We start from the raw sequence: 22783 nt of genomic DNA, 5'->3' as shown, positions 1-22783 counted from the left end.
GAAGCCACTCCCCATTTCAGCAGATCCAGATCATTTTACACAATCAGTGAAAAATAACAGCAGCATGTGTCTGAAACATGGTTTGGAGGAAAACTTTCATCAATCTATTGTTACTTGTTGCTTGGAGACGTTTTAGAAAAGCAGGCACCCAAACAGACTAATGCTGTCGATGCAAGAGGTGGTGCACAGGAAGATCCAACAAGTCTCTGCAGCTGCTGTCTGTCCCCCTGGAGCAGTCATCATGTGAGATCATGGCTCAGTCCTCGGATAAATCATTTCTCCATCAAAACCTCAACCATTCCTTTACTGCTGTGTGTATGTGTGTGTGTGAGAGAGAGAGAGAGAGAGACAGAGAGAGAGAGAGACTGCCCGTGTTTGTGTGTGTGAAAGAGTAGATGCATGTGTATCTCTGTGTGTCTGTATATGTGTGCGTGAGAGAGAAAGTGCATGTTCATGTGAGAGTGAGTGGCTGTGTGTGTGTTTGAGGGTGTGTCTGTCTCTGTGTGCATGTGTGTGAGTGAGAGTGTGTGTGAGAGAGTGTGTATGTGTGTGAGAGAGAGTGTGTCTGTGTGTATGTGTGTGTGAGAGTGTGTCTGTGTGTGTGAGAGAATGTGTCTATGTGTGTGTGTGTGTGAGAGTGTCGCTGTGTGTGTGAGAGAATGTACCTGTGTGTCTATGTGTTTGTGTGTCTGTGTGTCTATATGTGTATGTGTTTGTGTGTGTGTATGACAGTGTGTCTTTTGTGAGAAAGAGTGTGTATGTGTGTGAGAGAGTGTGTGTCTGTGTGCATGTGTGTGTGAGAGTGAGTGTATCTGTGTGTGAGAGTGTGTGTGTCAGTGTGTGTGAGAGAGAGTGTGGGTGTCTGTGCGTGTGTTTGAGAGAGTGTGTCTATGCATATTTGAGGGAGCATGTGTCTGCGTGTGTATGTGTATGAGAGAGAGAGTTTAACTGTGTGTTTATGTGTGCTTGAGAGAGAGAGAGTGTCTGTGTGTGTGAGAGAGTGTGTGTCAGTGTGTCTGAGAGAGAGAGAGTGTGTGTGTTCATGTGTGTGTGTGAGCGAGAGTGTGTCTATGTTTGTTTGAGGGAGCGTGTGTCTGCGTGTGTATGTGTGTATGAGAGAGTAACTGTGCGTTTATGTGTATGTTTGAGTGTGTCTGTGTGTGCTTGAGGGAGCGTGTGTATGTGTGAGAGAGAGAGTGTAACTGTGTTTATGTGTGCGTTTGAGGGATCGTGTGTCTGTGTGTCTGTGTGTATGTGTGTGAGAGAGAGAGTGTCTGTGTGTGTGAGAGAGACAGAGAGTGTGTGTGTGAGAGAGAGTGTCTGTGAGTGTATGAGAGACAGAGTGTGTGTGTGTGAGATAGAGTGTCTGTGTGCGTGAGAGTGAGTGGGTGTGTGAGAGAATGAGAGTGTGTGTGTGAGAGAGTGTGTGTGAATGAGAGAGAGTGTATGTGTGTGTGTGAGAGAGTGTGTCTGTGTGAGAGAGAGTGTGTCTGCGTGTATGTGTGAGAGAGTGTATCTGTGTGTGTATTTGAGGGAACGTATGTCTGTGCGTGTATGTGTGTGAGCGATATCGTGTGTGCTTGTGTGTGTATGTGTGTGAGAGAGTTGTGCCTGTGTGTATGTGTGTGTGAGTGTATCTGTGTTTGTGTTTGAGGGAGCGTGTGTCTGTGTGTGTGAGAGAGCCTGTGTGTGGCGGGGTCTTTTGTGTATGTGTGTGTGAGAATGTGTCTATGTGTGTTTGAGGGCGTGTGTGTGTGTGTGTGTTTATGTAAACTAGCCAATCTTATTGGGTGCTCATGAATATAAAATCCAGCTGCTGTTTCAGGTGAATTGGTCCTTGTGTCTCCAAAGACACAAAATCTGTCAGGGTGGCTTAACTGGGGGAAAGAGAGTGCTGTTCATTCCCATGGGGATTTAATCAGGAAACCTTCCCCACACACTAACATCCCTCTGGCAATGCAGTGACTAGTCCTGCACACAGTGCCCCAGGTACAAAGCAATGTAATGTCACCGTAGTCTTACCAGAGCATGGGACAGCTCCTCATGAGAGAGCGGTGTCCGGTGGGGATTTAATCAGGAGGTCACGATGCCCAAGCTGAGGGGAGAGGTTGGGAAGGAGAGTCCTTCAGAGTAACCCCAGCTGGTATGGGAATTGAACACACACTATTGGTTTTACTCTGCATTATAAACCAACTGTCCAGCCAACTGAGCTAACTGACTTCACTCCAGGGGCATGCCCTGTATAACCCAATCATAGCCAGCCTGCACCTCAATAGGAGCCAGGAGCAAGGCTATTCGGCCCCACCCTAACCCAGAAGGGAGAGCACGGGAAGCTGATGGATGAAACAAGCCCCTCCCATGTGGCCTTCTGAAATGGAGCTGGAGGACATGGCAAGCCTGACCTGCTGTTTGCTTCCCCGAGACTGGCCTGCTCCACCTTACAGTGAGAGACTGAGGGGAACCTCAAGGAGATTTCACTTCTCACTGAGAGGCTGCAACTCAAATCCAAATCAGGCTGGTTCCCTCCGAGACTCACGGAAGGGGGCAGCACTCTACAGATCAGGCCCTTGTGTCGTCCTAACCTCCAGTGTGGGGGCCCAAGAGCTGGGAGGTAGTGTTAAGAACATAAGACCATCCGAAATAGGAACAGGAGGAGACCATTCAGCCCCTCGAGCCTGCTCTGGTATTCAATAGGATCATGGATGATTCAACATTCGATTTGGGAGCTGAAACTCGGACAATACAGACACAGAGAATCAAATTATTCTGCTATACGGAATCATCAGACGAAAGCACACACACACACACACACAGACACACAGACACACACACATCCCCCCCCCCACACACACACACACAGACAGACAGACAGACACACACACACACACACACACACACACACGAATTGTGGGATTCAGGCCGTGTGTGGGAACGGGGACAGACAAAGGAGCAAAATGCTAGAGAGGGATCTGATCCCACAGATTTCTCTCTCTGCGGCTCTCATGTCTATTTTTGTGTTCCCAGTTCTCTCTCCCACATCTTTCCTTCAATCCCTATCTCTCAACATCCTTCACATCTCTGTCCTGTTTACATTTCCCAGTAGATTCCCTTCCCCCTTTGTCACCTCACCAGGTTTTTCAGGAATGCTTAATCATTCAGTAATTCACAAAACTAACATCTTGCTCATCTCTCTCTGCATCTGTCCCCCTGCTCTGTGGGATCTTGCTATTCCTGCCTGTACATCATTGTAGCCACATCACAGCCCCCACCACCACCCCACTCTCTCAGCTCTATGTCTCTGATGCTGCAGCTCCTCTCTCTCTCTGTCCTATATCTCTCCCTGGGATTTCCGACTTGCTGTCTGCCTGAACTTCTCTCCCTCTCTTTCTCTCCCCATTTTCACCTTGCATCTGTCTGACATTGTATTTCTCTTCCTAGAGTTTCACTCTCTCTCTCTCTGTCTCTCTCTCTCCTGCTCTCTCTCAGTTCTTCTCACTTCCTCTCCCCTTCCCCCCGCCTGTCTTTGTCTTGTTCTCTCCCTCCCTCACGCTGTCTGTCCAGCTATCTCTCGTTCTCTCCTGTAGTTTCTCTCCCTCTTTCTCCCTGGACCCCTCTGCTCTGTCCCAGTGACTGCGGAAGGGGCATTGGGAAGAGTTTGCCTCAGTGCCTGGTCTCTCCCAGGATTTACCCCGACTGTGGGGAGGGGGTGAATGGAAGGAACATGAAGTACTTTTCTGAGTGCGTCTGAAAAAGAGAGAAAGAGAAAGAGAAAGGGAGAATGACAAAAAGAGAGTGGAGATAGAGAAAGTGGAGAGAGAGAAATGGGCAGTAAGAGTCAGGGAGGTGGAGTGAGAAAAGGACAGAGTGAGAGAGACATGGAGAGAGAGAGAGAGTGAGAAGGACATATATGGAGGGAGAAGGACAGTGTGTGTACTTGGCGATGGTTTTCGAGTGGGATCTTGCTGTGCATTACAGCAGTCAGTGTCAAAAGGCGAGTTAGTCTCTGCACTATGTCCTCCAGCCCAGGGGCTGTAAGTCTGCATGGGAAGGGGGAGAGTGGGAGACAAGGAGAGAGTGGGACAGCCAGAGACGGGGGGAGGGTTTGATGGGGTTTTGGGGTTGGTGGAGAAAGGAGGGACTGTTGTCATAGAGAGATGGAGGGAGGGATAGCATGTGATGCAAAGTCTGAGACAGGGTGGAGAAGAGGTCTCCACAGGAAGGATAGTCAATGAGGCCATTCAGGGGCCAACCCTGAGGATCCTGAACCGGACCAGGATCATTTAATGGGGCAGGGGGGGATGATGGGCAGAAAGGACTCCATCTGTGATGCAAACGTTCTGTAATTCTCCGCCTGGGATCTTGCTGTACATTAAAATAAGTCACAGGTCAGTCAACCCAGACACATTAACCGGTGTGAGAAAGTGAGGACTGCAGATGCTGGAGAGTCAGAGTTACAAAGTGAGGAGCTGGAGAAGCACAGCAGGTCAGCCAGGAGAGTCAATGGTTCAGGCCTGACTTGCTGGGCTTTTCCAGCTCCACACTTTTCCACTCAACTCCCTCTGCCCCAGGGAGTGGGGCTCACAGCAATGTTGGGGGGGGCAGCAAAATATTTAAGGGGGGCACAGTTGGTGAGGTAGGTATTTTGGAGGGAAGGTATTTGGGGAAGGGAATAAATTTGGGAGGAGAGTGAAAATGATGGCCAATTGTTTTTCGGGGTTTCAAAATTGGGTGAGCACTTTCAGGTCTGAAATAAAGAAAAAGAGAAAGGGAGGGTGAGAAAAAGAGAGAGAGGTCGAGAGAGTGGGGATGGAGAAGGTGGATGAGAGAAAGATGGGGCAGAGACAGACAGTGAGAGGGAGGGTGTGAGAGAAAGGCAGATTGAGAGAAAGAGACAGACAGGGAGAGAGAAGGACAAAGAGAGAAGGGGAAGTCAGACTGAGAGAAACAGGCGTTGAAGCATGGACAGACTGAAGGGGGGACATTCAGTATTCCAGTTGGTTCCAGCTCCCTCTCTCTCAATGATTTTTCACACTCCCTCTCTCCCATGCTCCTGGGGTTTCCTTCAGCTTGTCTCGCTCCCTCTCTCTCTCCCTCTCTCTGGGTGGTGAGCTGGTCTCTGACCCTTGCCATGTTGGTCACCTCAGAAAGCCTCCAGAAAATTCAAGAGATCAGTCTGCAGGTGAACCCTGGTTTTGTTCATTTCTGGATGGTTTCCCAGAACTTTCTCTCCTTCTGGCCAATTCGGTGAATCAGTTAATAGTTTGAAGCGTTGCTAATCATTTGGATGTTAGTTTCTTTGTGTAGCAGGACCCGGTGCCTTCCTGTCTGGGCCCTCCTTTGTTTGGTGGAGACGTTGTTAGGGATATGTCTGCCCAGGGGACCTGTTGCCTTTGACATTATGCTGATGGGATAACCATCTGGCTGCTGTCTGGCTTTTGTGGTTTGGGATATAACTTGTCCAATATACCCAGCATCTCTTGGCTGTCTATCTGTGTTTTAGCAAGGAGGCCGCAACATTTCACCCATTCCCCCTCCCCCACCCAGTCTTTTGAATGGAAAGAAGCTTATACAATGAATTACAAACCTAATTTTAAAAGCTGGTTGTTTGTTGTCAGAGTAGCCTGCTGTTTGAGCGAAAGCCATTGTATACATTGGTCACATCGTTTGTCATATGGCTGATAAGTGATATCATGGAACCCCTACAGCGCAGAAACAGGCCCTTCAGCCCATCGAGTCCACAATGACCCTCTGAACAGAATCCAACTCAGATCCAACCCCTGATGAAATCCCTGAAACCCTGCATTTCCCATGGCTATTCCAGCTAACCTGAATATCCCTCGACACTATGGGCAATCTGTCAAAAATGTGCACCATTGAACAGTGGGAGAAAACCCATGCAGATGCAGGGAGAATGTCCAAACACCACACAGACAGTCGCTCAAGAGTGGAATCAAACCCAGGTCTCTGGCACTGTGAGGTAACAGTGCCAACCACTGAGCGACTGTGGCTCTCCCAACTGTTTCAACAAAACATATTCCGTTCTGAGAATCCATACAGAATTATGATGCATAGCCAACATCCAGTGAGCGGAATAAATGCAAGGGAATGAGACCTGCTGACTCAAACTCCTGGAATTCCCTCCCTAAGGACATTGTGGGTCCACCACCTGCAACAGTTCAAGGAAGCAGCTCACCACCAAAACCAGCTCCCGAGCAGCTACGGACAGGCAATCAATACTGGGCCCAGTCAGGAACACTCAAACGCTGCAAATGAATGAAACTAAGGTGATCACCCGGGGAGTTCCATCGACCTTCCAGCCCCTGGGGGTGTATCCAGGTATTATTCACCATGATCGTATCCATCTGTTGTAGCCTGCAATCCTAACCACCGGTATCCCGAGATATATCAAGGTGAGTACAGTTCAGACCACAGCTTGATGTGAGAGGAACCGAATTCGTTAATGACAGGCGGTGGGAATGACGTGGTATGGCCTGTTCCTTCACTTTTACGTGCGTGTGGTCCCTGTCAATGTCCCCTTTATCTCCACAGCATGTGGGATGGAACCATGATAACCGATCCAAATACTTTTTTTTTAATATAATTCCGATACTTTCGACTTCAAAGATCCCCAGCCTAACTTTCTCACTTGGGATAATTGGAATTCCTCGCACCAAGCCCAGTGTCCCACCGAAAGTGTCCTTACAGCTGTTACTAACCCAGCCCTTGGTGAGCTGCTGTAACTGACAGTGAGACATGTTAGTGTGGGTGTTCTCCTGGAACAAATATTTCCGCTGTTTGTCACTAACCCGGGATGGGACTTTTCTCGAGCAGTGAGGACCGCTGCCTTCATTTCATCATGGATGCCCCTCCCTCACTGTTGTCCCTCAGGGAGGGCTGAATGGCCTGGTGGACAAAGTCACATAGTGATTAATTTAGTTTGTTTGTCAGCATCCAGTCCGTGTATGACAGACTGTCGGTCTATCTCATCCGAAAATGTATCTGGGTTTGAGACAGGGTCAAACAGAGTGGCCTTTTTGGTGCTGCCGACCTGCTGGGTGGCTGGAATGGCTATTGTGTACGGAGTGAGACCATCAGCTGTCTGACACTGTGTAACCAGAGGATTATTGGAATCTGAGTTTGGCTGTGGGTCAGCGCTGGGGGCAAAAGGTGCAGTTACCTGGGAGCAAGGCAGTGGGAGTTCCCATCTGTGCGTGGGTGTGGATGTGTCAGCGTGGAGCCTGTCATTACCTCCCTGGGAAGGTAGAACACCAAAGGCACACATTATCCCACTCTGGAAGGAGCCCTGGTTCCCTAGGGATTGCATTTGCTCCTGGTACCTCCTGCTGGGGCCTGATGTGTGTTGCTCCGTGTTGCAGGTGTACAGGACCCATGCAGCTGTTTGGAGCTCATACACTGTCCTTCCAGATTGTCCATGTAACCTGCGGCTGCTTCCCCATCCCCAGAGACCCCCCTTTCACTGGATTGGGCTCTTCCCAATTGTAACTGGATTAGTCCCATGTGGGTGAGATTTTCCTGTAACCTTCTGTCCTGCTCATTGTGTCGGAAAACTAGCTCAGTCACACTCTGTAGGTTTCCCTGGGGTGACTGGATCCCAGCTGCCTTATCCCAGCCGGGGATCCTTCAGGCTAATGGCAGTGGAGTGAGCTTTTCAGCTTCCTTCCCCAGCTCTCTATGGGCTTCTAACCACAGCTCCTGTACCAGGAATCCTTTGCTGCACGGCCAGGCTGGCTTCCTGCCAAATTCTGCCGGACTGTTTCACATTTATACCGGCTCGTGTTCCTATTGTTTTGGCTGCTTCTGTATTATGGGCCACCTGGGTATACTCATAGAGTCATAGAGTTCTACAGCACGGAGACAGGCTCTTTGGCCCAAACTGGTCCATCCACACTAACCCCGTTTCCCTGCACTTGACCCATATCCTTCCAATATGTTCCTCTCCATGTATTTGTCCAAGTGCCTTTTAAATGTTATTAAATGTATACTCCTTGACCACTTTCGTTGGAAGTTCATTCCATATGTGTATACATTTTGGGTAAAAGCGTTGTCCCCGAGGTTCCCTTTTAATCTTTCCCCTTTCACCTTAAACTGATGCCCTTTCGTCCTCGATTCCCCAAGCCTTGGATAAAGACTGAGTGCATTCACCCTATCCATGCCTCCCATGATCTTATACACTTCTATAAGGACACCCGTCAGTCTCCTACACGCTAAAGAAAATGTCCTAGCTTGTCCAACCTCTCTAAAACCGTCTAGTTGAGTTCTGGTAATATCTTTGTAAGTTTCTTCTGCACTCTTTCAGGACAATAACATCCTTTGTATAGGAACGTGGGCAAAACTGAATACAATATTCCAAGTGCGGCCTCACCAACATCCTGCACAACTACAACAGCACTTCCCAACTTCGATATTCCATGCCCTGACAGATGAAGGGCTCATTGTGCCAACAGCTTTCTTCACTGCCCAGTCTACCTGTGACTCCACTCTCAGAGAACCGTGCACCTGGAATCCACCACACTCCTTCAGGTCCAACCATTTACCACGAAACCCCTGTCTTGATTTGTCTTTCCAAAATGCTCGATCTCGCCCTTGTCTGTATTAAACTCAATTTGCCATTTCTCAGCCCAATTCCCCAGCTGATCAAGGCCCTGTGGCAATTGCTGAGAACCTCCCTCACTGACTTTAGTGTAATCTGAAAACTTACTAATCATGCCTTAAACATTCTCATCCAAATCATTGATATCGATAACAAACAGCAACGGGCCTGGCACTGACCAGCTCAGTGGCTCAGTGGTTAGCACTGCTGCCTTACAGCACCTTGGATCTGGGTTCAATTCCAACCTCACAGGATTCTCTGTGTGGGATAGATCGTGTTAGGGTTAGATATCCTACAGTATGGAAACAGGCCATTCGGCCCAACAAGTCCACACCAACCTGCCGAAGAGTAACCCACCCAGAGCTATTCTCCCTGCCCAATATTTACCCTGGACGAATGCACCGAGCAATATGGGCAATTCAGCCTGGCCAATTTGTCTGACCTGCACATTTTTGGATTGCGGGAGGAAACCGGCGCACCCGGAGGAAGCCCACGCAGAAACAGGGAGAATGTGTAAACTTCACACAGACAGTCACCCGAGGCTGGGGTCGAACCCGGGTCCCTGGCACTGTGATGCAGCAGTACCAACCACTGAACCACCATTAAACACCAACTGAGTTTGTATGTTCTCCCCGTGTCTGCGTGTGTTTCCTCCGGGTGCTCCGGTTTCCTCCCACAACCCAAAGATGTGCAGGTCAGGTAAATTGGCCATGCTCAATTGCCTATGGTGTTCATGGATGTGTAAGTAAGTTGCATTAGTCAGGGGTAAATATAGAGTAACAGGGTACGGGAATGGGTTTGGGTGGAATAATCTTCAGAGGGCCAGTAGACTTGTTGGGCCGAAGGGCCTGTTTCCACAGAGGATGGATTCTATGATTCTATGACCGCTGAGGCATACCACTAGTCACAGGCCTCCAGTCTGACTGTTACGCTCTGCTTTCTACCATGAAGCCAATTGTGTACTCAGTTTGCTAACGCACCCTGGATTTCATGCGATCGAATCTTCCGGGGTGGGGGGGGGAGGGGCGGGGGGTGGTGGTGAGTGCAGTGTGCAGTGTTGTGTAGGTATCAATAAGGAAAGGGGAGATTGCAGTGCAGGGTAGCGATCAGTCAGGAAGCGGGTGATTACAGTGTTGGGTAGGGATCAGTCAGGAAGGGGGTGAGTGCAGTGTTGGGTAGGGATCAGTCAGGGAGGGAGGTGAGAGCAGTGTTGGGTAGGGATCAGTCAGGGAGGGTGTGATTGCAGTGTTGGGTAGGGATCAGTCAGGGAGGTTGAGATTGCAGTGTTGTGTAGGGATCAGTCAGGGAGCGGGAGATTGTAGTGTTGAGTAGAGAAAAGTCATGGAGGGGGTGAGTGCAGTGTTGGGTAGGTATCAATAAGGAAGGGGGAGAGTGCAGTGTTGTCTAGGGATCAGTCAGGGAGGGGGAGATTGCAGTGTTGGGTAGAGATCAGTCAGGGAGGGGGTGAGTGCAGTGTTGGGTAGGGATCAGTCAGGGAGGGGGTGAGTGCAGTGTTGGGTGGGGATCAGTCAGGGAGGGGGTGAGTCCAGTGTTGGGTAGGGATCAGTCAGTGAGGGGGTGAGTGCAGTGTTTGGTAGAGATCAGTCGGGGAGGGTGAGATTGCAGTGTTGGGTAGAGATCAGTCAGGGAGGGGGTGAGTGCAGTGTTGGGTAGGGATCAGTCAGGGAGGGGGTGAGTGCAGTGTTGGGTAGGGATTAGTCAGGGAGGGGGTGAGTGCAGTGTTTGGTAGGGATCAGTCAGGGAGGGGGTGAGTGCAGTGTTGGGTAGGGATCAGTCAGGGAGGGGGTGAGTGCAGTGTTGGGTAGGGATCAGTCAGGGAGGGGGAGATTGCAGTGTTGGGTAGGGATCAGTCAGGGAGGGGGAGATTACAGTGTTGGGTAGGGATCAGTCAGGGAGGGGGTGAGTGCAGTGTTGGGTAGGGATCAGTCAGGGAGGGGGAGATTGCAGTGTTGGGTAGGGATCGGTCAGGGAGGGGGTGAGTGCAGTGTTGGGTAGGGATCAGTCAGGGAGGGGGAGAGTGCAGTGTTGGGTAGAGAAAAGTCAGGGAGGGGTGATTGCAGTGTTGGGTAGGGATGAGTCAGGGAGGGGGAGAGTCCAGTGTTGGGTAGGGATCAGCCAGGGAGATTGAGATTGCAGTGTTGTGTAGGGATCAGTCAGGGAGCGGGAGATTGTAGTGTTGAGCAGAGAAAAGTCATGGAGGGGGTGAGTGCAGTGTTGGGTAGGTATCAATAAGGAAGAGGGAGAGTGCAGTGTTGTCTAGGGATCAGTCAGGGAGGGGGAGATTGCAGTTTTGGGTAGAGATCAGTCAGGGAGGGGGTGAGTGCAGTGTTGGGTAGGGATCAGTCAGGGAGGGGGTGAGTGCAGTGTTGGGTAGGGATCAGTCAGGAAGGGGGTGAGTGCAGTGTTGGGTGGGGATCAGTCAGGGAGGGGGTGAGTGCAGTGTTGGGTAGGGATCAGTCAGGGAGGGGGTGAGTGCAGTGTTTGGTAGAGATCAGTCAGGGAGGGGGAGATTGCAGTTTTGGGTAAAGATCAGTCAGGGAGGGGGTGATTGCAGTGTTGGGTAGGGATCAGTCAGGAAGGGGGTGAGTGCAGTGTTGTGTAGGGATCAGTCAGGGAGGGGGTGAGTCCAGTGTTGGGAAGAGATCAGTCAGGGAGGGGGAGAGTGCAGATTGGGTAGGGATCAGTCAGGCAGGGGTGATTGCAGTGTTGGGTAGAGATCTGTCAGGGAGGGGGGTGAGTGCAGTGTTGGGTAGGGATCAGTCAGGGAGGGGGTGAGTGCCGTGTTGGGTAGGGATCAGTCAGAGTGGGGGGATTGCAGTGTTGGTTAGGGATCAGTCAGGGAGGGGGTGAGTGCAGAGTTAGATAGGAATCAGTCAGAGAGGGGGTGAGTGCAGTGTTGGCTAGGGATCAGTCAGGGAGGGGGTGAGTGCAGTGTTGGGTAGGGATCAGCAAGGGAGGGGGAGATTGCAATGTTGGGTAGGGATCAGTCAGGGAGGGGGAGATTGCAGTGTTGGGTAGGGATCAGTCAGGGAGGGGGAGATTGCAGTGTTGGGTAGGGATCAGTCAGGGAGGGGGAGATTTCAGTGTTGGGTAGGGATCAGTCGGGGAGGGGGAGATAGCAGTGTTGGGTAGGGATCAGTCAGGGAGGGGGAGAGTGCAGTGTTGTGTAGGGATCAGTCAGGGAGGGGGAGAGTGCAGTGTTGGGTAGGGATCAGTCAGGGAGGGGGAGAGTGCAGTGTTGGGTAGGGATCAGTCAGGGAGGGGGAGAGTGCAGTGTTGAGTAGGGATCAGTCAGGGAGGGGGTGATTGCAGTGTTGGGTGGGGATCAGTCAGGGAGGGGGAGAGTGCAGTGTTGGGTAGGGATCAGTCAGGGAGGGGGAGAGTGCAGTGTTGGGTAGGGATCAGTCAGGGCGGGGGAGAGTGCAGTGTTGTGTAGGGATCAGTCAGGGAGGGGGAGAGTGCAGTGTTGGGTAGGGATCAGTCAGGGAGGGGGAGAGTGCAGTGTTGGGTAGGGATCAGTCAGGGAGGGGGAGAGTGCAGTGTTGAGTAGGGATCAGTCAGGGAGGGGGTGATTGCAGTGTTGGGTGGGGATCAGTCAGGGCGGGGGAGAGTGCAGTGTTGTGTAGGGATCAGTCAGGGAGGGGGAGAGTGCAGTGTTGGGTAGGGATCAGTCAGGGAGGGGGAGAGTGCAGTGTTGGGTAGGGATCAGTCAGGGAGGGGGAGAGTGCAGTGTTGAGTAGGGATCAGTCAGGGAGGGGGAGAGTGCAGTGTTGGGTAGGGATCAGTCAGGGAGGGGGAGAGTGCAGTGTTGAGTAGGGATCAGTCAGGGAGGGGGTGATTTCAGTGTTGGGTGGGGATCAGTCAGGGAGGGGGGTGAGTGCAGTGTTGGGTAGGGATCAGTCAGGGAGGGGGTGAGTGCCGTGTTGGGTAGGGATCAGTCAGGGAGGGGGTGAGTGTAGTGTTGGGTAGGCATCAGTCAGCGAGGGGGTGAGTGCAGTGTTGGGTAGGGATCAGTCACGGAGGGGGTGAGTGCAGTGTTGTGTAGGGATCAGTCAGGGAGGGGGAGATTGCAGTGTTGGGTAGGGATCAGTCAGGGAGGGGTGAGTGCAGTGTTGGGTAGGGATCACTCAGGGAGGGGGTGAGTGCAGTGTTGGGTAGGGATCAGTCAGGGAGGAGGTGAGTGCAGTGTTGGGTAGGGATCAGGCAGGGAGGGGGTGAGTGCAGTGTTGGGTAGGGATCAGTCAGGGAGGGGGTGAGTGCAGTGTTGTCTAGGGATCAGTCAGGGAGGGGGTGAGTGCAGTGTTGGGTAGGGATCAGTCAGGGAGGGGGAGAGTGCAGTGTTGGGTAGGGATCAGTCACGGAGGGGGTGAGTGCAGTGTTGGGTCGGGATCAGTCAGAGAGGGGGTGAGTGCAGTGTTGGGTAGAGATCAATCAGGGAGGGGGAGAGTGCAGTGTTGGGTAGGGATCAGTCAGGGAGGGGGAGATTTTAGTGTTGGGTAGAGATCAGTCAGGGGTGGTGAGTGCAGTGTTGGGTAGGGATCAGTCGGGGAGGGGGAGATTGCAGTGTTGGGTAAAAATCAGTCAGGGAGGGGGAGATTGCAGTGTTGTGTAGGGATCAGTCAGGGAGGGGGAAATTGCAATGTTGGGTAGGGATCAGTCAGAGAGGGGGAGAGTGTAGTGTTGTGTAGGGATCAGTCAGGGAGGGGGACATTGCAGTGTTGCGTAGGGATCAGTCAGGGAGGGGGAGATTTTAATGTTGGGTAGAGATCAGTCAGGGAGGGGGAGATTGCAGTATTGTGTCGGGATCAGTCAGGGATGGGGAGATTGCAGTATTGTGTCGGGATCAGTCAGGGATGGGGAGATTGCAGTATTGTGTCGGGATCAGTCAGGCAGGGGGAGATTGCAGTGTTGGGTAGGGATCAGTCAGGGAGGAGGTGAGTGCAGTGTTGTGTAGGGATCAGTCAGGGAGGGGGTGATTACAGTGTTGGGAAGAGATCATTCGGGGAGGGGGAGATTGCAGTGTTGGGAAGAGATCAAACGGGGAGGGGGAGAGTGCAGTGTTGGGCAGGAATCAGTCAGGGAGGGGGTGATTACAGTGTTGGGCAGGAATCAGTCAGGGAGGGGGTGAGTGCAGTGTTGTGTAGGGATCCGTCAGGGAGGAGGTGATTGCAGTGTTGGGCAGGAATCAGTCAGGGAGGGGGTGATTACAGTGTTGGGTAGAGATCAGTCAGGGAGGGGGTGAGTGCAGTGTTGGGTAGGGATCAGTCAGGGAGGTGGTGATTACAGTGTTGGGTAGAGATCAGTCAGGGAGGGGGTGAGTGCAGTGTTGGGTAGGGATCAGTCAGGGAGGGGGTGAGTGCAGTGTTGGGTAGGGATCAGTCAGGGAGGGGGTGAGTGCAGTGTTGGGTAGGGATCAGTCAGGGAGGGGGAGATTGCAGTGTTGTGTAGGAATCAGTCAGGGAGGGGGAGATTGCAGTGTTGTGTTGGGATCAGTCAGGGAGGGGGAGATTGCAGTGTTGTGTAGGGATCAGTCAGGGAGGGGGAGATTGCAGTGTTGTGTAGGGATCAGTCAGGGAGGGGGAGATTGCAGTGTTGTGTAGGGATCAGTCAGGGAGGGGGAGAGTGCAGATTGTGTAGGGATAAGTCAGGTAGGGATGATTGCAGTGTTGGGTAGGGATCAGTCAGGGAGTGGGGTGAGTGCAGTGTTGGATAGGGATCAGTCAGGGAGGGGGTGAGTGCCGTGTTGGGTGGGGATCAGTCAGGGAGGGGGTGAGTGCAGTGTTGGGTAGGGATCAGTCAGGGAGGGGGAGATTACAGTGTGGGGTAGGGATCAGTCAGTGAGGGGGAGATTACAGTGTTCGGTAGGGGTCAGTCAGGGAGGGGGTGAGTGAAGTGTTGGGTAGGGGTCAGTCATGGAGGGGATGAGTGCAGTGTTGGGTAGGGATCAGTCAGGGAGGGGGTGAGTGCAGTATTGGGTAGGGATCAGTCAGGGAGGGGGTGAATGCAGTGTTGTGTAGGGATCAGTCAGGGAGGGGGTGAGTGCAGTGTTGGGTAGGGTTCAGTCAGGGAGGGGGTGATTGCAGTGTTGGGTAGGGATCAGTCAGGGAGAGGGTGAGTGCAGTGTTGGGTAGGGATCAGTCAGGGAGGGGGTAAGTGCAGTGTTGGGTAGTGATCAGTCACGGAGGGGGTGTGTACAGTGTTAGGGAGGGATCAGTCAGGGAAGGGGTGATTGCAGTGTTGGGTAGGGATCAGTCAGGGAGGGGGTGAGTGCAGTGTTGGGTTGGGATCAGTCAGGGAGGGGGTGAGTGCAGTGTTGGGTAGAGATCAGTCAGGGAGGGGGAGATTTTAGTTTTGGGTAGAGATCAGTCAGGGGGTGGTGAGTGCAGTGTTGGGTAGGGATCAGTCTGGGAGGGGGAGATTGCAGTGTTGGGTAGAGATCAGTCAGGGAGGGGGAGATTGCAGTTTTGGGTAGGGATCAGTCGGGGAGGGGGAGATTGCAGTGTTGTGTAGGGTTCAGTCAGGGAGGGGGAGATTGCAGTGTTGTGTCGGGATCAGTCAGGGAGGGGGAGATTGCAGTGTTGTGTAGGGATCAGTCAGGGAGGGGGGATTGCAGTGTTGTGTAGCGATCAGTCAGGGAGGGGGAGATTGCAGTGTTGTGTAGGGATCAGTCAGGGAGGGGGTGATTGCAGTGTTGGGTAGGGATCAGTCAGGGAGGGGGTGAGTGCCGTGTTGGGTAGGGATCAGTCAGGGAGGGGATGAGTGCAGTGTTGGGTATGGATCAGTCAGGGAGGGGGTGAGTGCAGTGTTGGGTAGGGATCAGTCAGGGAGGGGGAGATTACAGTGTGGGGTAGGGATCAGTCAGTGAGGGGGAGATTACAGTGTTCGGTAGGGGTCAGTCAGGGAGGGGGTGAGTGAAGTGTTGGGTAGGGGTCAGTCATGGAGGGGATGAGTGCAGTGTTGGGTAGGGATCAGTCAGAGAGGGGGTGAGTGCAGTGTTGGGTAGGGATCAGTCAGGGAGGGGGTGAATGCAGTGTTGGGTAGGGATCAGTCAGGGAGGGGGTGTGTACAGTGTTAGGGAGGGATCAGTCAGGGAGGGGGTGAATGCAGTGTTGGGTAGGGATCAGTCAGGGAGGGGGTGAGTGCAGTGTTGGTTAGGGATCATTCAGGGAGGGGGTGTGTGCAGTGTTGGGTAGAGATCAGTCAGGGAGGGGGAGATTTTAGTTTTGTGTAGAGATCAGTCAGGGGGTGGTGAGTGCAGTGTTGGGTAGGGATCAGTGTGGGAGGGGGAGATTGCAGTGTTGGGTAAAAATCAGTCAGGGAGGGGGAGAGTGCAGTATTGTGTCGGGATCAGTCAGGGAGCGGGAGATTGCAGTGTTGTGTAGGGATCAGTCAAGGAGGGGGAGATTGCAGTGCTGTGTAGGGATCAGTCAGGGAGGGGGAGAGTGCAGATTGGGTAGGGATCAGTCAGGGAGGGGGTGATTGCAGTGTTGGGCAGGGATCAGTCAGGGAGGGGGAGATTGCAGTTTTGGGTAGGGATCAGTCGGGGAGGGGGAGATTGCAGTGTTGGGTAGGGATCAGTCAGGGAGGGGGAGATTGCAGTGTTGTGTAGGGTTCAGTCAGGGAGGGGGAGATTGCAGTGTTGTGTCGCGATCAGTCAGCGAGGGGGAGATTGCAGTGTTGTGTAGGGATCAGTCAGGGAGGGGGGATTGCAGTGTTGTGTAGCGATCAGTCAGGGAGGGGGAGATTGCAGTGTTGCGTAGGGATCAGTCAGGGAGTGGGGTGAGTGCAGTGTTGGATAGGGATCAGTCAGGGAGGGGGTGAGTGCCGTGTTGGGTAGGGATCAGTCAGGGAGGGGATGAGTGCAGTGTTGGGTATGGATCAGTCAGGGAGGGGGTGAGTGCAGTGTTGGGTAGGGATCAGTCAGGGAGGGGGTGAGTGCAGTGTTGGGTAGGGATCAGTCAGGGAGGGGGAGATTGCAGTGTTCGGTAGGGGTCAGTCAGGGAGGGGGTGAGTGCAGTGTTGGGTAGGGGTCAGTCATGGAGGGGATGAGTGCAGTGTTGGGTAGGGATCAGTCAGGGAGGGGGTGAGTGCAGTGTTGGGTAGGGATCAGTCAGGGAGGGGGTGAATGCAGTGTTGTGTAGGGATCAGTCAGGGAGGGGGTGAGTGCAGTGTTGGGTAGGTTTCAGTCAGGGAAGGGGTGATTGCAGTGTTGGGTAGGGATCAGTCAGGGAGAGGGTGAGTGCAGTGTTGGGTAGGGATCAGTCAGGGAGGGGGTAAGTGCAGTGTTGGGTAGGGATCAGTCAGGGAGGGGGTGATTGCAGTGTTGGGTAGGGATCAGTCAGGGAGAGGGTGAGTGCAGTGTTGGGTAGGGATCAGTCAGGGAGGGGGTGATTGCAGTGTTGGGTAGGGATCAGTCATGGAGAGGGTGAGTGCAGTGTTGGGTAGGGATCAGTCAGGGAGGGGGTGAGTGCAGTGTTGGGTAGGGATCAGTCAGGGAGGGGGTGATTGCAGTGTTGGGTATGGATCTGTCAGGGAGGGGGTGAGTGCATTGTTGGGTAGAGATCAGTCAGGGAGTGGGAGATTGCAGTGTTGGGAAGAGATCAGTCAGGGAGTGGCAGATTGCAGTGTTGGGTAGGGATCAGTCGGGGAGGGGTGAGTGCAGTGTTGGGTAGGGATCAGTCAGGGAGAGGGTGAGTGCAGTGTTGGTTAGGGATCAGTCAGTGAGGGGGTGAGTGCAGTGTTGTGTAGGGATCAGTCAGGGAGGGGGAGATTGCAGTGTTGGGTAGGGATCAGTCAGGGAGGGGGTGAGTGCAGTGTTGGGCAGGGATCAGTCAGGGAGGGGGTGAGTGCAGTGTTGGGTAGGGATCAGTCAGGGAGGGGGTGAGTGCAGTGTTGGGTAGGGATCAGTCAGGCAGGGGGAGATTGTAGTGTTGTGCAGGGATCAGTCAGGGAGGGGGTGATTGCAGTGTTGGGTAGGTATCAGTCAGGGAGGGGGAGAGTGCAGTGTTGGTTAGGGATCAGTCAGGGAGGGGGTGAGTGCAGTGTTGGGTATGGATCTGTCAGGGAGGGGGTGAGTACAGTGTTGACTAGGGTTCAGTAAGGGAGGTGGCGGTTGCAGTTTTGGGTATGGATCAGTCAGGGTGGGGTTGAGTGCAGTGTTGGGTAGGGATCAGTCAGGGAGGGGGAGGTTGCAGTGTTGGGTAGGGATCAGTCAGGGAGGGGGTGAGTGCAGTGTTGGGTAGGGATCAGTAAGGGAGGGGGTGAGTGCAGTGTTGGGTCGGGATCAGTCAGGGAGGGGGAGATTGCAGTGTTCGGTAGGGATCAGTCAGGGAGGGGGTGAGTGCAGTGTTGGGTAGGGATCAGTCAGGGAGGGGGTGAGTGCAGTGTTGGGTAGAGATCAGTCAGGGAGGGGGTGAGTGCAGTGTTGGGTCGGGATCAGTCAGTGAGGGGGTGAGTGCAGTGTTGGTAAGGATCAGGCAGAGAGGGGGAGATTGCAGTGTTGTGTAGGGATCAGTCAGGGAGGGGGTGAGTGCAGTGTTGTTTAGCGATCAGTCAGGGAGGGGGTGAGTGCAGTGTTGGGTAGGGATCAGTCAGCGAGGGGTGAGTGCAGTGTTGGGTATGGATCAGTCAGGGAGGGGGTGATTGCAGTGTTGGGTAGGGATCAGTCAGGGAAGGGGAGGTTTTAGTGTTGGGTAGGGATCTGTCAGTGAGGGGGAGGTTGCAGTGTTGTGTAGGGATCAGTCAGGGATAGGGAGTTTGCAGTGATGTGTAGGGATCAGTGAGGAAGGGGTGAGTGCAATGTTGGTTAGGGATCTGTCAGGGAGTGGGAGGTTGCAGTGTTGGGTAGGGATCAGTCAGGGATCGGGAGGTTGCAGTGTTGGGTAGGGTCGGGATCAGTCAGTGAGAGGGTGAGTGCAGTGTTGCGTAGAGTTAGAGGGAAATCAGACGGGCAAAAAGGGGACATGAGTTTGCTTTACCAATTACAGTTAAGGAGAATCCAAAGATCTTTTACAAATGTATAAATGCTAAAGGGTCACTGGGGAGTTAATCGTGCCCCTCAACGTTCAAGACAGCCTGCACGTGGACCTGTAGGGGATGGGGGAGATACTGAACAAGTATTTCCTGTAGAGAACGGCATGGAAGATATAGAACAGGATGACGGTTTGGGAAATAGCATTGGGAAATATATGATGTCATCTTGCAAAATGTCCACCTTACAGAGGTGGAGGTGCTGGATGTCTTGAAATGGTTAAACTGGATAAATCCCCAGGACCTTATCAGGTATACTCTCGATCTCTGTGGGAAGCTAGAGAAGTGATTGTTGTGCCCCATGCTGAAATATTTGTATAATCGATAGACACAGGTGAGGTGCCAGATGATGGAGGTTGGGCGAACGTGGTGCCACTGTTTAAGACGGGTGGTCAGGACAAGCCAGGGAACTACAGACTGGTTCGCCTGACGTCAGTCGTGCGCATGTTGAAAGACGGATACATGAGGGACAGGAATTACATGTGTTTCGAAAGGCAATGTCTGATTGGGGATAGTCCGTGGGAAATCATGTCTCAAGGTATTGCGTTTTTTGAAGAAGTAACAAAAGGATTGATGAGGGCAGAGCGATGGGTGTGAGTGATATGGACTTCAGTAAGGTATTCGAAATGTTTCCACATGGGAGATTGGAGAGCAAGGATAGGTCTCATGGAATACAGGGAAAACCAGCCATTTGGATACAGAACTGGCACGAAGGCTGACGACAGAGGGTGGTTGTGGAGGATTGTTTTTTCAGACTGGAGACCTGTGACCAGTGGAGTGCCACAAGGATCGGTCCTGCGTCCACTATTTTCCATTAATTATATCAATGATTTGGATGTGAACATAGCAGGTATAGTTAGTAAATTTGCAGATGACACCAAAATTGGAGGTGCAGTGGAAAGTGAAGAATGTTCCTTCACATTACAACGGGATGGTGAACTGATGGGCAAATGGGCGGAGGAGTGCAGATGGAGCTTCATTTAGATAAATGGGTGGTGCTGCATTTTGGGAAAGCAACTCTTCGCAGGACTTATACACTTAATTTTAAGGTCCCAAGGAGTGTTTCTGAACAAAGAGACCTTGGAGTGCAGGTTCATTGTTCCTTGAAAGGAGAATTGTGAGTCGATAGGATAGTGAAGAAGGTGTCTGGTACGCTTGTGTTTACTGATCTGTACATTGAGTAGAGGAGTTTGGAGGTCATGTTGTGACTGTACAGGACATTGGATAAGCCACCTTTGGAATATTGCATGCAATTCTTGTCTCCTCCCTATTGGAAGGATAGTGTGTAAATTGAAAGGGTTCAGTAAAGATTTACAAAGATGCTGACAGGATTGGAGGATTTGAGCTAAAGGGAGAGGTTAAATGGGTTGGGGCTGTTTTCCCTGGAATGTCTGAGGCTGAGGGGTATCCATATGGAGGTTTATAAAACCATGAGAGGCATGGTTAGGATTAACAGACAAGGTCTTTTCCTTGGGTGGTGTAGTCCAGAACTGCAGTGTCTAGGTTCAAGATGAGAGGGGAAAGATATAAAAGGAATGTAAGGGACAACGTTTTGTTGTGGAGCGTGTTGCTTGTATGGAATGACCTGCCAGATGAAGTGGTGGAGACTGGTACAATTACTGCATTTAAAAGGCATCTGGATGAGTATACGAACAGGAAGGGTTGAGAGGGATTTGGGCCAAGTGCTGGCAAATGTGATGAGATTATGTTAGGATATGTGAGTGGCGTGGATGAGTTGGACCGGAGGCCCTGTTTCTGTGCTGTACCTCTCTATGACTGTAAATGTTTTGTACTGTCCATTACCAGCCATACACTTCACTGTTTCCCCTGTTTACCTTGGTCAGTTCTCCTCTCAAACACATGTCAATGACTTTGGTTGTGATTGTAGGGTGTGCTTTCTCGTCACTTTAAAAATCCATCATCTCACTGAATTCCAATATACTGCAATTTCCCAGAGGATATCTCAATGTGACATTACTCCTTCCCTCAGCGTCATCACCCAACGGTCGATCTGAGATAGTCACGTCCCTGGCCGTTTGCACAACTTGTTATTCAATCAAACACTGACAGAAACATTCAAAGAGGAGTTTGGAGAACATCACTTTTGCCAAAGTGACTGTCCCAGATTATACAAAGACTGAAGTCTCCCAAAATGATCACAGTGCCTTTGCAGTACACAGGAATTCATTGGAATGTGTAACAGGGTTGAGCAATGAAATGCTGTCAGGCAGCCTCAAAACTGTTCTCCTGTTTGTGTTTATGACACGTGTTACCCAGAATCTGCATTCAGGCTGATTCAGCTTCATCTCTGAGGCCAAATGCTTTCTCTGTAATGCCTTTGTTACCCATTAATGTCAGGGTTACCCATCCTGCACTCCCTGACACCCCTCAAGGAGGTGGACCATAGAATATTCATGTTCCACCTTTTGTTCACAGTGTCACCACTAAATCGCATTTATCTCTGTGCCACAGTCTATCCACCTTATTGCAGAGACTTTAGCCAGTCCAAAAAAAAACATTACGATTGACTCTTTCCACAATTTCTTGTCACAGTCCAATTCACTGATGTAAAGTGTCAGTTAAACTCTGTCTCTTCCTGTTCCTTTCTGCTTGTCTTCAGCCACATCGCCGTTTTCTCTTTGGATTTGGAAAGCTCCTTTCACCTGAACCCTGGTCCTGCATCCTCTCTGTCAGTGTAAAGTCCTGTCCATAAGCCTACCGACATGATTGGCCAAGATACTGGTCCCAGCAATGTTATGTTTAATTCACTCATGGGATGTTGCTGTCTCTGGCTGGCCAGCATCGCATGCCCACCCCAAGCTGCCCTTGAGCTGAGTGCCTTGCTGGATCATTACAGAGAGCTGCTTAGAGTCACCCCATCGCTCTGGGTCTGGATCATGTGTAGGCCAGACCCGCTGCCTATAACAGATTTCCCTCCTGAAAGGCTATTAGGTAGTTAGATGGGTTATACTGGACACCGGCATTAACATCTGGATGAACAATTGGGTGAAAATAACACGAGGCCATCACCTGTCCCACTCATAGCTCACCCGTCAGTGAGTACTCATCCCAGTGCACCATGAATCACAACCCTTTCACCATGAGCACTGTGTGACCCTGATACCTTCCTGCACTCTGGTGATATCACTCAGTCTCTCTCCATGTGGTATCCCTCACTGTGTGGGTCTAATTGCTGCCTCTGTCAACTTCTCTCGCTCTTGCAGCTACTCCAGATCCTGAGCCAACAGAATTCTCCACTCCAGAGAGACGCAGAAGCACAGGCCAGGGATGGAGACTGGGATTTTCCAGATCTCTGTGGGACTCAGTGCCATTCTCCATGTGTAACCCTCACTACATCAGTCTAATTTCCCATTCTGTCTGTTTCTCTGTCTCCTGCAGGTAATCAGGATGTCCCTGTCTCAGCCGAATTCCTAACTCCTGTCTCGTCCATAACCGCATCAAAGACGGTTGGTCAGGCAGAGAGAGATGGAGAGGGAGGTCTGGAACCTTCAGTAAATCCTGCAGCCGATAAGATCACTCACAGTAAACAGCACAGGGAGGGGTTAATGGCCTTCAGTATTCAGACCCAGAAGACAGGACATAGATACAGAGCTGGGCAAGGAACAGCAACATTCTCGGCTTCATTCCCATCATCTTGTGAGGGACCTGCTCTCATCACCGCTGTACTGGTCCTCCCTGAGACATCTCTCTCTCTCTCTTTCTCTCTGACTCTGTCTCTTTTCTCGATCCCCTCTCTCACACCCTCACTCCCTCACTCTCTATCTCTCACCCTCTCACTCTCATTCTCTCTCAGAGCCTCTCTCACCTTCTCTCTCTATCTCTCTTCCCCTCACTCACTCTCTCTCTCACCCACTCACTCACTCTCCACCTCATCCCTCTCTCTCACCTGACTCTCTCTCTCTCCCCCCTCGCGTGCCTCTAACTCATGTCACTCTCTCTCTAGCTCGCCCTGCATCTCTCCTTATCTCGCTCTCCCCCTCTTTCTATCTTTCTCTCTCTCTCATTCTCTCTCGTCCACTTATCGCACTCTCTCTCTCGATCTCTCAGACTCTCTCTCATTTCCGTCCCCGCACTCACTCACTCACACTTGCACCTCTCTCT

Source organism: Chiloscyllium plagiosum, unplaced genomic scaffold, assembly GCF_037043375.1.
Source record: "Chiloscyllium plagiosum isolate Xiang-an unplaced genomic scaffold, Cpla_swu_hap1 HiC_scaffold_13, whole genome shotgun sequence".
NCBI classification, from domain to species: domain Eukaryota; kingdom Metazoa; phylum Chordata; class Chondrichthyes; order Orectolobiformes; family Hemiscylliidae; genus Chiloscyllium; species Chiloscyllium plagiosum.
This window is presented reverse-complemented; position numbering follows the sequence as displayed.